The following is a 13,839-nucleotide window of genomic DNA, read 5'->3' on the forward strand; positions in this document are numbered from 1 at the left end:
GTATCACCGAAGAACATGGAACCCATCAATGCAGCGATGGCAATCCCCAAAGGCTTAAACATGGCAACGAACGCAGGGCCCTTCTCGTGTATGCACCAAGTCAGCTCACAAGGAGTCACCACACTTCCAATCACAGTCTGCAAGTACCTATCGATAAGAACACAGATCAGAGAACGAATGACTGACTACTAGTCTTGGATTACTTTAAAAAAGAATGGGTTTTTAACTTAGGGCATCGTTGTTTTGTTTTTCTTATTGAGTAGAAAATGGAAAGGAGCTCCAAATCAGGTTTTATAGTCCAAGCAGTTGGGTTTCTTTCCAAGATCAAAGCAACTATTGCACATTGAATGGTTCCAAAAAAGCTATTGAAGGAGACGATGATCATCTCTACTGGGTATTTCTTCAGAGTTGCTAGCTGTAGTAGAAAACCATGATTGGGTATCATTACCCACCCATAAGATTAAGTTGAAAGCTTCTATTCCATAATTTTCCCTCTTATCTGGTTTGGCAGCGTAAATTTTCGAAGTAGTTTGATTCTGAGTCATCCTGATTGTGAATTAATGGTTTCCCTGAAACCTTGAAGGGTTCTTTTTCTTCTCTCCGATAAACTTCCGCTTGAGATTGAGTTGCATGTGTGAGGCAGATGATGAATTTGGAGTTTTTAGTTACAAGGGTAAAATCGTAAATCAACACTGGTCAAGGGTAGTTTAGGGATTTAAATTTATTTAACTGGTTGACATCATCACTTAACAGCATAAAACTAATGGTAGAGACTAATTTGTCATATTGGGGTCTAATACAGGGGGTGATTTGAGTTTCGTTTGAGAACCAGGGGGTTTCGACCTGGCTGAAACCGAGTTTTGGTTGAAACCAATCGAAATCTAGGGCTTTTTCCCATTGATGGGGAAACCATGGTTAGGCTTTTTGAGGTTTGAGTTTTTGCAGATAACCTATTTTTGGCATTTTAAACACACTCCATGAATTGTTTTCACTAAAAAATCACTCAAAATGGTACTTGTGGTTATTGACCCAAGTTTACCAATGTACATGTTGATACAGATACTAAAGTGGTATTATAAATACTTAGCTCACATAATTTTATAGTACATGAACCCTGAATAATACATATTATCTAAATAAAACATTAAACTGCTCATTTCTCAATTCCATTTAGAATTTCTTGGTGGGTTTAATCCACGAGCAACGTACCACTGAAGATTGAGAAACCGTTCCTCCGAATGCACAACATACGTATCCCATGACATGTTATGAGACCAATTGTTCTCATAGTCCATTACTGTCAAATGATAAACCCCATCATCAACCTGTCCAAGATATCCCAATCTAGGGAAGGGCTCACCAAGAGTGTAACAAGGTAGAACCGGCAAATATGGTTGGGATGGATATTCGAAGATACTGTCAACAAGAGATGACCCAATACCGGACCCATCTCCATATCTATATGTAATAGCAGATGTATCAAGACCACTCCCATATCCAAATGAATCAGTTCTCTCAAAGGATGGTCCAAGATGCAAATCCAAGCTTTTTGTAGCAAGTTTGATGCAAAAATGCAAAAAATTGGGTGAAAAATGGTTGTGAAGGGTCAAACCACCGCCAGAGGGTTTTTGTCGAGTTCTTGGTGAGAAATGGCTTTTTCAGTTGAAATTTGGGATTTTAATGCATTGGTTCCATATGGTTCAACCAAGTTTCGATCGAAACCATGGATTTTATAAATTCACCCTTCAATTCATCTTGAAAACATGTGAAACCGAATTGACTCGGTGATTTTGATAGATTTCGATCGAGTTCTTCTTCCATGGTATATACTCTATACTCATAGTAAACAAACCCATCATTAAAAATAAGCCTTTAGCATATTTATTTACCGCCACTAAAGAGTTTTTTTTTTCTTTTCAAATGAACTCAATTAATTTTAGCTGTGGTTATTATACTACCGCGAAAAGTAGTTAGTTTATTAAAAGAAAAATACCTCCCACCCCATCCCATAACTACCACAAAAAATAATTATTATTTAAAAAAAACCCCAACCCACCCCATCCCCACCACCTCCAGCAGCCCCTGCCCCCTCTAACCCTGCTCCCATTTTTCGTTTTTTGATGAGAAAAAGAAAGTATATTAAGCAAAGTTGAAAGATACATTCTTCCTTGACTGACCATACTTGGCTAAATTAAACGGTACATTTAAGCAAAATTGATCCACTATAGAGTTATAAGTAATGTTAGGACCCAAGGAGTTAATATGTAGTAAGTCTTTAATTAGGTACCACGGCCAAGGGGAACGAGATGGAGAGGGAAGAACATCAATGACCATTTGATTGGAACAACATATTTCTTTGATCTCCAACCCTGATTCAAAAGCTTTAGTAAGCCCTGCCTTGATGCTGTAAAGGTCAATCTCCATAGGTAAAGAAACATTAGTGAAACCAGTAGTTAAAGCTATAATTCTGCCATTTAACAAAAAGATATTCGACCAGCCCGCAAGACTTAATCCCGGGTCCTAGAAACCTGCACAGATCAAAATAGGATGCTTGAGAACAGGGAAAAAAGGATAACAGACTATAGCTTGTTGTGCAATAGTAGCCTGGGTTACACAGTGGGAACTAGAAGGGGAGGGGGAGGGGGAGGGGGAGGGGGAGGGTAAAGAAGGGATGGGTGAAAGCTAGAGTTCCACAATCCAATGTTCCACCTGTTTAAGAACCCATAAAGCATTTGGATGTAAACCCTTTGTGAAAACATTGTTTCTTGCAACTCAAATATAATAACAAGTAATTATAAATACCGAAAAGAACCAAGATCTAGATTTTTTATTTAAAATAGTAGAGAAGAGACTAGAGCACAAATCACTGAAGGAAGCGAAAGAGAGGAATTCGGTCGTTAGTCCCAGTGGGTCAGTCGCTCAAATATGTTTGATCCAATCACAACATAGGAAAAGGTGCCAAACGGATTCAGCACAATTTTCCACAAAACCACAGGTAGGGTCGATCTGAATTCGGTTGAAAATAATTGCCTTAACGGGGAGACCTGCATTTAGCAAATGCTAGAAAAATAATTTAAACTGGAGAAGAATCTTTAGTTTCTAAAAAAAATTCCACCAACTAGACAATAAATTCAAAGAAGAAATTGACTTAGTTGACACCGATCTGGCAGCGATTTTGGTTTTAAACCCCCCATCTTTGGATGGGGTGAAAACCCAAAAATCATCAGAATTATTAAAAGTAACAGTATTTAATTTGGAAACTGAACCCTGGCTCCCATTTGGCCACCACCATCAGCCACCCTCACCTCACCATACAACCGCCACCACCCGACCTACCCATGAAATTTCCTGCACCACACATCCACCATGCCCTCATGCTCCCCTTAAAACTCCCCGCCCTGCCTCACCATCGCCACCACCCACCCCCACCCCTCCCCTAAAACTTTATTCCGTGCCTCCACCTCTAGCACCTACATCGCCTCTGTCTCCCCCCTCCACGACCTCACTCTCCCCCACCTTACTCCCACCCCTATAACTTCCTAGCCCCCACCTAAAACTCCCTCTTCCCTTGCCACTAGGGACCCCCACCTTCCTCCATCTCCCCGAATCAATCCTCTGATGATCTCTCTCTCTAAACCTCAAATCATTCATTTTTATTGTGTTTTCGAATTTTCTGCAGTCCAACGATCCCGAGGCCTCCCACGTAACCCAACAACAAGCTCCACATGTGCCCACCCATGTGCCCACCCTGGAACTCTACACCTCATCCCCATTGCCCCAACTACCTCTCCCTCCTCAACCCCCCCCCCCCCCCACCCACTCCCTTGCTCTTGCCCCTAAAACTCCTTACTCCTGCAATCGAACCATACCCCTAACTCCCGCCCTCTCTCTCTCTCTAACCATCCTCGTTTGTTGAGTGCTTTTCTTGTAATGAAACAACACAGTTACGTTCTGGCACTCAATTAGGAGTGCTAGCACGTCACTTGGCTCCTTGACTCACAAATGAACGAATGACTTAACTATGATTTTAGAGATGATAAACTGTTACATACGTAATTATGCGGTTATGTAACGACTATACAACCCTATTTAATAATGCTTATGAATGAAATGGTTATCAAATTATTATCCCTTAAATTATCTCTTAAGAGCTATTTTGAAAAAACGATTGGTGGCCTCCCAATTGCCCCAAGACGTTAAAGCCCCAAATTTATCTCTATTTTCCTCTCTTTCTCTCTCTGTTATTTTATTTTTAGATTATTTTGCACGCATCAAATGGTATCAGTATTAGGTAACCTAGAGGGGGATGAATAGGTTACAACTAGTGGATTTTACCTCTTTTTCGAATAGTAACACATTTGGATGAAATATAGCAAAGTAAAGAGCAGAAATAAATTACGCACAAGATTTATAGTTGTTCGACTCCAAGAGTCTACGTCCACTCCTCTCAATCTTTGAGAGAATTCCACTAGTATTTTTCTTTCAATGCAATAGATGCAAAAATAACACTTTTACAACTCTTTTTAACAGGTAAGAGGATCCTTACAATCTTAGTTCTAGGACAAGAGTATTCTTTCAATCTCTTATGGATGAGAGGGTCCTTGTACTAATCTAAATACGGTCTAGATTAATACAACAATGTTTTCTTAAATAAAAAACATAAACAAACAAATACAAGAGTGAGTTGTAGTATAAATACCCTTTGAGTGCTGGTGTACAATGATATGAATGATGATGATGCACCTTTGATCTCCCAATGCACTTCTCTTGATAATATAACTTGGAGAATACATGAAGAATAGAGAGCTTGATTTCTTGGAAAACAATAAATTGGAACTTTGAGCTCAACACTAAAAATGCTATCAATAAATAATTAAAACTTTTTTCAAAATGATCTCAATTGGATGTGTATATTGTGTGTTTAATAGTTACATTTAAAGTCATTTTGATGCTCTATGTATAGCCAAAAGAAGGATAGAGTTTGAGTCTTAACGGACATAAAACGGCTAGTTTTGGGTAATTTACACATATCACCCCTGAGGTTTGACGAAAGTATGATTTTACCTCCCAGTTTTGGAAAATTCTGCGTACCCCCCTGAGATTTGCAAACGGTAACAAATAAGTCCATTCCGTCAGTTCATGACTAACTACATTAAAATTTAGATTTGAACTGAAGGAGTTGCCCTACAAAATAAGAAAAAAAAACCTGCAACTCATCTCCAAATCGATTGAGGAAGATGGGTTGCAGGTTTTATGCAGAAACCAATTCCAATTTCTTCACTTCTCCTCGAAATCGAATTTGCAGAAGAAGAAGAAGGATTATTAGGGATTGTAGCCATCTGATCAGGCTGATCGGCTTTCCGACAAGAAGCAATAAACAGAGACATCAACGAAATTCCATCCCCCCAAAGCGTGACGGATTCTCAATACACAACACTTTCGTTCCCTTACCACATGAAAATTTCAAAGCGAAAGAAACCATCAACGATGAACATCTAACAAGGTGCATTCCTGCGGATAGATTACTGCATTTGACTTGCAGCTCGAGTGACTTGGACTTTAAGAGTCTATTCTATGATGAGCTTGGGCTTCTACCAATTCAACGAAGAGGCACAATTGGTTAATCTAATCTCATCTTTAAACTCTTGTTATTTGCCCAATGGGTTCTGTTGGAGGGAGGGAAGCATCTTTGATGTAGCAAAAGCCAAACCAAGAACAAAGGATAAGAAGAAGCTCAGGAAGGGATTAGAAGAGTGCGCATGGCCAATAAGGACATAGATCTTCTGACTTCCAAACCCATCATCTTCATCCTCATATGGATTCTTGCAGCGATTGACCACTCCAAAAAACCCAGATTTGGAATTCCAGCTATCGATCTTCACTGCCCCATAGGCCTGTATCTATTCTATCTTCTTGTTGCTTCCGTCAGTTCCTCCAATAAACTATTCAGCTCTATGCGGCTTCTTCGTACTCAACTATTTCAGGGCTTCTAGATCGATTGGATTCTTCATCCCAACCACTCAACTAATCACCTGATTCATTTCTAGTTGAAGGAAGAATCTTCCCACAGGTGTTATGGGTTCGTTGTCTTCTCTGCGAGCTCCAACCTCTCTCTTCATTGCAAATTTCTCTGCTGCCATGTCAAAATCATTAGATTTGTCGCCATTAAATTAGAATTGACTGCTTCCTTGGACTTCAAATTCATGAAAGTCTCCTCCATCTCCATCAAATTCACAAGCTTCCTTGTCCCCACTTAATTAATTAGAACCCTTTTACTATAAATTTCTGGGTATCCAATGTGTGATGTTAGATTCTTATTTAAAACTTGTTTGATCGTGAAACCCTAAAAACATGTGAAGTGGATTTTTAATCTCAATAAATAAAAAAAGGGTTTCTACAATAAGAAAATTAACTCATTTATCCATGAAAGAAAAGATCTTTTGAAATTTATTCTACATAAAACCTGCAACTCATCTTCCCCAATCGATTTGGGGAAGATGAGTTGCATGTTTTTTTTTTAAATTTTTTTGCAAGGGCAATGCCATCACTTCAAATCTAAATTTTAACGCAGTTAGTCATGAACTGACGGAATGGGCTTATTTGTTACCGTTTACAAACCTCAGGGGGTACACAGAATTTTCCAAAACTGGAGGGTAAAATTATCCTTTCGTCAAACCTCATGGGTGGTATATGTAAATTACCCGCTAGTTTTTAGTCGATTTTGGTGAAATAGCTATTGGAGAACAGCATGTTCATCCGGTCGATTGGACGATCGTCCCACTTGATCCGGTCAACCAGATCAAATGACTGGTACGTACCCGTTAGGGTACTGCCAGCATCCAGATGAAATGGGCTTGAGATCCGATCAACCCAAGACTAAAAAAGTCCAAGACTAAACAATTCTAATTCTAATTCTAATTGATCCATATTGGCTTCAGCATGTAAGTAGTTCATTTGGCCAACCCAAGACTAAAAAAAATAAAAATCTTCCAGAATTCGAATCGTTCATTTAGGCCAACCCAAGACTAAACAATTCTAATTGATCCATATTGGTTTCAACCAACTTACAAGTGGCAATCCTGAACAATCGACACCCTTAGTTATCATTTAATCACTATGCGACTAATTGTTATTACAGCATCACCAATGAAACTTAAAAGAAAAAAAAATGTCAACACAAAGTAATAATCTATAGCCCAGGCCGGAGGGGGGGGGGGACAGTGGAATTGCAACATAAACATTCCTTCTGTATATTATCAGGAAATAATGGAGAGAAAAGAAGAAAAAGACCACACAACGAACACGTTCTTGACAGGACAGAATTTTCTGCCAAGAACTTTCACCCCCATGGATAAATGTTTATACCTAGCTTAAAAGATAAGGCCCACATGGAATATCTTGATGCAAGTGATACATTTTTTTTTGGCAGAACATGCAAGTGATACATTACTGTCACAATTTTGAGACATACGCAAGGTTCCATTTTATTTTATTTTATCAGACATAAATCTACCCGCTAGCACCTTAAATTAGTTAGTTAGATATATATGCTTCAGCAAATGGATACCATTTAGAAGAGATGTGGCCAACACATTGAATTATATTTTCTAGGCTTAGATTCACCAGCAAATACAACATAGAACATGAACGTTTAGACAGAATGATGCCACTTTCACCAGGTTAAGGAGATGTTAAACAACATGTTCATGTTGAAGTGAAAAAGCCAACATGACAAACATAAGTTCAGTGGAGCTATGTCTTTAATAAAAATAGATCCAAGTGCAGCAATAACATTCCTGCTTGGCTTAGTTATTCGGATATATAAACAAACAGGTTGCAGGGACAGAGAATAAGGAACTACTTTGAGTTCATCATCATCTTTTCCGTTCAAAAGAAGCATGCAGCTTGTTCCATGTGATGTGAATCCACCTCCAGTCCCCACTGGAGATAAGAACCGGTTACTTTGTATTGGTCTCACCCGTTCCCACCCACTGCACATAGCACTACTATACGCTCACCTCCCGAGTCCCTGCCCGCGTTTCCCTTCCCTTCCATCTTATCTGTTCTGTTTTACACTTCCCAATCAATTCCTTTCCATAGTTTCATTCTCACATACATTTTGAAAATGTCTCACCCTTTTACTCAGAAAGGGTGGAGAGAATTATCATGGATCAAAGAATCTTGAAAATGTCTGCCCATACAGATTCATTTAGGATCTAAGCCAAACTGAGTATTTACCAAGAAATGGTGCTGTTCTATCTGATAAAAAAAAGGGGGGGGGGGGTTTGTGCATACTTTATTTTGTAGCTTTGTTTCTGAACTTCTATTTCTTTTCTTCTTCTAACTACTACCATTGAGATGAAAGAGGAAAGCAAATAACTTCTGCAAAAAAAACTTCTATTAAGAAGATTTAGAAGGAATCTATCAGCCCGATCGAGAACATCCAGATCCCATATACAAAAGAACTGGGTTGAAACAATTACATGATATGCAAAAAACACTGAGGATGGTGCCAGAAATGATTAGAATTCTCCAGATGTGCAACAGAAATACATAATACTTGAAATTTTATACGGTACCATATCACAATACATTTTTTTTTTGGTAAACATATCACAATACAATTGATACAAGCCAAAAATGTTCTATAATGCCAATAATTATTTGTTGGATTCATTTACAACAAATTAAATTTTCCCTGGAGACCATAATAGAGAACTAATAAAATTTGGAATACACAAGCAAGCATTCAAATGATTCTAAATGTTGTTTCTATAGATTAGTGTATAATAATATAATGGTTTTGGTTTCCAGATGCATAGGTCCTGGGAATGTTTGTACCAACTTGCTTCCACTGTCAAGATCATGAAAAACAGGGTTAGCTTCAAGCTGTTCCGCCAATTTCTCAAGAATATCTTTCACAATTCCCCCAAACTCATCTTTATCTATTTTTTTAGTATTTTTTCCTTCTTCTACATCAGCAAACACCAAATCATAAATAAGCAATACTGAAACCATTAGAAGAGTTTGTTGCTTTTCTTTGAACAGATTGCTTCAATAAACCCTCTCTACAGTGTAAACGAGAGAGAGAGAGAGAGAGGAACCAATGATAGATCAGATTGAGACAATGAAGTTCTAGAATCGTTTCCTCTGGTCAAGAACGGAGGTATGGAAGAAGAAGAAGCAATACAAAGAACATAAGAGGAGATCAAAGAACTGAACTAGGATCAAGAACTACGAAGCAAATCAGGCTTCGATCGGATATGAAACCAATGATAGATCAGATTGAGAAAAAAAGGTGAATCTAACCAAACTCTTACCTGAAGGAGAAGCAGTTTTCAGCAATCCAAAGCCCAACTCCTGTCACAGATGCTCGGGACTGTGTTGAGGTAGGAGAGATCAGATTGTTTCGAGAGTGAATAGACTCCCATTCTTGCACTGGCACATCACTCGGATCTGTGGCTTACAAATGAACGAATGAATTAACTATGATTTTGGAGACGATAAACCTAGGAATTAATACAGTTAATGTGTAAGAGAGAAATAGTAAGATGACTGCCCCAATCGACTTGCCAATAGACTTACCTCCATCAGGATCAAGGCACGCTTAGCTTCCTGGCATCCATATGGCATTATTCAAGATTGACCTGATTCTTGATGTGTTGCTCTTAGCAGGCCAGTCTGAGTTTTGACCACGTTTCATTTTAAGCCAGACATTTTGATGACTAATACCCAATTCACTCGCAAAATACCAGCTGTTTTCCAATGTGATGAATAATGCTGGTTAATAACCCTCAAAATTAAGGATCCACATCCTCTACTTCCTTTAGTAGTACTTCGATCCTACTTCCGTCGCTTCTCAGAACGACATGTGTCATTTTGACAATCCAACGGTTTTAAAATGAATGAATTCAATTTTTTTTGAAATTTGAATGACTCATATCTAAACCACATTAAACCAAACTTAAACCAACCCAATCGATTTTTTATCATCAAACCAAACCAAAACTAACAAAACAAACCCTAACCATCATCTCTAACATTCATTTTCTTTTCTTTCTTCCCAAACGAAAAACAAAAACCAAAGCTCTGCTGCTCTCTTCAGCCATGAAAGACTGAAGTTGCCGGAAGTCATTCAGCTGCTCTCTTCAGCCATAAAAAAATCCCACATTTCTTACTATTCTCTTCTCCCATGAAAAGAAAAACCGGTTTCTTGCAAGAAGAGGAGACGACGATTCGCCTTTGATCTGAGGAAGAGTAATCGATACTAACGTTGACGGAGCTTGAGCCGCATCATTACTCTCTTTAGCAAGAAGAGGAGACCTGCTAACTTCTGATTTTGGTGAGCCATTGCTCTGAGTTTTTTTTACCAATTCGTCTTCTAAATCCTCTAATCTTGGTGACCTATTGGCTCCGGTACTAGGGTTTGCAGACGAACACAGGCTGAACATCAGGCTTGCTGTAGTTTGGAGGGCAGAAATTGGTAGCCGTGACTTTGATAGTTGCAGCCAAGCATGACTTAGAGTTCTTGTAATCGCACCTGACCTCAAAACAGGCTCCGTAAGTCTTGCCATCTTGGAAGAGGGTTGTGCTCAATGCCATTGTCTCTAGGCCATAACCTTGCTTGAATAGATCACCATAACCCTGCTTGATTTCAGCTCAATTAACATGATTAAAATCCAACTTCCCTTACTAGCTATAGAATTTATTTCTTAGTTTCAGAAATAACTAAGAAATCTAAAATCTAAAAATAAGCCACATGCAATCATCCAAAATCTAACTATTTCCAGAAAATTATGCCTCTGAACTGTTTCTCTAAAACCCATTCTAAAATATTCAAGGACTCAGTTCCCTGATATGAACCAGGAACAATTCGATAGGGGGGTAATGTTTTCAACTTCAATAATACAAAAGAAGTTTAACCCCGAAATAAAAGATACATAATTGCAACAGAAACACATATACGCCATAGGACTATTAAATCCATTTTCCTAATATGGCACACCACATAATTTTAACTATCGTCCTAATGTGCTTGATATCTTGGTGCACGAGCATGGGCAATATCACGATCAGGAGTGGATGATGCAGATTCGTCGGGCTTGTAGTAGCTCACCCACATGAAGGAATTTGGATGATCCTCATTTGCAGGGCATTTATAGAACCATCTACCATAGTTTCATTGAGTATACGCTTGCTTCAATACCATTTCACCTTGTCCACAAGAACACATAGGTTTTGTAGAGTTCATTGTCCTTGCAAAATTAAAAAAGTTGGATTAGATATCATACCAAATGAATCACTTGTTCTTAACACTTCTGAGGGCAAGTACACTACAGATAGAAATGGTAAGAAAGCTTCCCAAAACATATTTTTACATTTTCATCCACAATCAGTCCAGAACATCTTCACAATGGTATGTTCCTTTTCAAACCCTAGTACCAGAGCCAATAGGTCACCAAGATCAGAGGATTTAGAAGACGAATCGATAAAAAAAACTCAGAGCAATGGCTCACCAAAATCAGAAGTTAGCAGGTCTCTTCTTGCTAAAGAGAGTAATGATGCGGCTCAAGCTCCGTCAACGTTAGTATCGATTACTCTTCCTCAGATCGAAGGCGAATCATCGTCTCCTCTTTTTGCAAGCAACTGGTTTCTCTTTTCATGGGAGAAGAGAACAGTAAGAAACGTGGGATTTTTTCATGGCTGAAGAGAGCAGCTGAATGACCTCCGGCGACCTCAGTCTTTCATGGCTGAAGAGAGCAGCAGAGCTTTGGTTTTTGTTTTTCGTTTGGGAAGAAACGAAAACGAATGTTACAGATGATGGTTAAGGTTTGTTTTGTTAGTTTTGGTTTGGTTTGATGATAAAAAAATCGATTGGGTTGGTTTAAGTTTAGTTTAATGTGGTTTAGATATGAGTCATTCAGATTTCAAAAAAATTTGAATTCATTCATTTTAAAACCGTTGGATTGTCAAAATGACACGTGTCGTTCTGAGAAGCGACGGAAGTAGGATCGAAGTACTACTAAAGGAAGTAAAGGATGTGGATCCTAAAATTAAATAGTTTTTTCATACAACTTGGGGGAGTGAAAAATTACATTATAAAATTAGTAATATTTACAAGATTTACACAACAACTCAGCCTTATCCCAACTAAATGGGGTCGGCCACATGGATACTTGCTCTTTAATCAGCTCTATTCAAGGTCATACCAGATACAAGGCCTAAGCTATGCGTTTCTTCCTCACCACTTCACCTAAGGTCATTTTGGGTCTGCCCCTAGATCTATTAGTTCCTTCAATCTAAATCAAACCATTCCTCCATACTGGAAGCATCCAAAGGCCTCCGTTGAACATGGGCGTGCCACCTCAAACGAATTTCTCGTAGCTTATCATGTAACGGAGCTACTCCTAAACCGGCTCTAATATGAACATTGCTTACTTTATCCTTCCTAGTTTTGCCACTCATCCATCTCAAATTCTTAACATCCTCATCTCCAATACACTGAGTTAATCTATATGATGCTTCTTAACTGCCCAACACTCCGTACCATACATAATAGTTGGTCCTATGACTATCCTATAAAATTTTCCTTTCAGTTTTAAAAGGAATAAGCCGATCACACAACACTTCGGACATACCTCTCAACTTCATCTATCCTATTTTAATTCTCTATGAACCATGATCCTCTATATCACCTTCTTTATTTATGGTTAAACCAAGATACCTAAAATAATCACTTTACAGAATCTCCCTCGTCAATTTTCACCACCTCATTATCCGTCCTAGCGTAAACAAAATTACACACCATATAGGCATATACTCTGTCTTCATTTCTACTTATCTTACAAACCTTTTGATTCCAAGGTTGATCTCCATAACTCTAACTTGGCGTTAATCCCTGCTTTTGTCTCATCCACCAAAACAATATCTTCAGCAAAAAGCATACACCAATGAACCTCATCTTGAATGTCTCTGATTGAATCATCAATGATAAGTGCAAACAAATAAGGGCTTAAAGTTGATCCTTGATGTAACCCAATTGTAATTGGGAATTCACTACCTTAGCCCCCCAAAGTTTTTACACTTGTCACTGCACCACCATACATATCTTTAATTATGTCCACATATTTACTCGAAAGTTGAAACACTTCAGACTCTAGTACTTTCCAGATTAACTCTCTAGGGATTCTGTCATAAGATTTTCTAGGTCAATAAAGACCATATGGAGATCCTTCTTTTAATCCCTTAATCTTTCCATAAGTCTCCTAATTAGGTATCTAGCTTCCGTCGTGGATCTTCCTGGCATAAAATCAAATTGGTTCTTCGTAATAGTAGTTTCTTGTCTCGAGTGGATTTCAATAATCCTCTCTGATAATTTCATAGTATGACTCATTAGTTTTATGCATCTACAGTTATTGCAGTTCTGAATATCACCTTTATTTTTGTAAATCGGAACCACGATGCTTCTCCTCCATTCATCTGCCATTTTCCTTGTGCTCATTATCTTATTAAACAACTTGGTTAACCAAGATAAACCATCTCCCATAATTTCATAGTATGACTAATTAGTTTTATGCCTTTATAGTTATTGCAGTTTTGAATATCACTTTTATTTTTGTAAATCGGAACCACGATGCTTCTCCTCCATTCATCTGCCATTTTCCTTGTGCTCATTATCTTATTAAACAGCTTGGTTAGCCAAGATAAACCACAGATTCCTAAGCTCTTCCACACTTATATAGTTTTATAAGATTCATAACTATCCAAAAATTTCCCCACATCAATATGCTGCTAGAATGACATTGATTATCAAAAATTAGAAAAGAGGACCTAATACAT

This window comes from Telopea speciosissima, chromosome 1, assembly GCF_018873765.1.
Source record: "Telopea speciosissima isolate NSW1024214 ecotype Mountain lineage chromosome 1, Tspe_v1, whole genome shotgun sequence".
Taxonomy (NCBI): Eukaryota; Viridiplantae; Streptophyta; class Magnoliopsida; order Proteales; family Proteaceae; genus Telopea; species Telopea speciosissima.